The following is a 1,062-nucleotide window of genomic DNA, read 5'->3' on the forward strand; positions in this document are numbered from 1 at the left end:
ACAATTTTACCTGGAATGCTAAGATCACTTTTCTCTATATTTTACAGAAGGACTTGAAACATACAGACCTTCTGTGACTTTCTACTAATATTCATTCCATTGTAGAACCAAGTCCTCTAAATAGATGCAGTACAATTTGTTTAGAATTTAAAAGCTTAATGACAATAACCAGGGGAGGAAAAAGAGTAAGTTTATTTTACATAGCTGACCAAAAAATAAACTCAAGAAATAGTAAAAAGAATTTAACCTGGTCTCATGTGTCCTAAAGGGGCAGGGCCTGCTCTGGAGGGGTAATTGCTATGTCCAAATTATCTCCTATCTGGAACTTCTGTGACTGCAGAGTTAGGGAATCATCAGTCCTCTTTCTGCCGGACATGGTGCTACCAATCTCCTTAACTCAGTAACCACGTTTTTTAATATCCTTAAAAACATTTGCAAAACTGAAATGTGTGCTCTTCTTTCTAGCTTGTGGGTACACTTCTTTTACGAAACTAGTGAGTTCTCTCAGGGTTGCATGCTTCCAAGTGTAGCTCTGCAGCTTGCTGGACCATGCATTTACGTGGGAGAACTCACCCATCCAGTGGTTGCCACCACTGTGTTTGGTGAAGCAAATTAGCAGCAGGCAGGTCTTCTGGAGGTCAGTTGCTTTCTCTGGCTCCTTTTTATTCTCCTCCTGAAAAGGAACGATTCCACACTTATCTTCCTTCCACAGCCTGGGAGATGCTCACCCTGACATCCGACCCCTGCAGTGAGCATGAATACCCATAAGTAAACATTTTTAAGTGCTAATCTCTGTTGTAGACTATACCTTTTATCTATACAATGCCCTTTTTCATCTTCTTTGCTGCTTTTAGCCTTGAATTCAAACTTTCCTGATACTGTTATTGAGTCCCCTGCTGTATTTTTCTCTGAAGTTCCCTAGCATGTGTTTACTCTTGTATTCTTTAACTACAAAGTTCAAAAACTTGATTCCCCATCCACCCTCTGGGACATAGTATTTTTTAAATCTAAATATTTTCCTCATTCAAGAAACATTTTCCTTTAATGTATCTTTGATTTTTT

At 38.9% G+C, this 1,062-nt stretch overlaps 1 pseudogene; it reads right to left on the reverse strand.

Moving 5' to 3' along the window:
* Positions 1 to 242: 242 nt before the first annotated feature.
* Positions 243 to 756, reverse strand: LOC133768041 (histone deacetylase complex subunit SAP18-like; annotated as a pseudogene).
* Positions 757 to 1,062: the final 306 nt, after the last annotated feature.

Source organism: Lepus europaeus, chromosome 10 (genome assembly GCF_033115175.1).
Source record: "Lepus europaeus isolate LE1 chromosome 10, mLepTim1.pri, whole genome shotgun sequence".
NCBI classification, from domain to species: domain Eukaryota; kingdom Metazoa; phylum Chordata; class Mammalia; order Lagomorpha; family Leporidae; genus Lepus; species Lepus europaeus.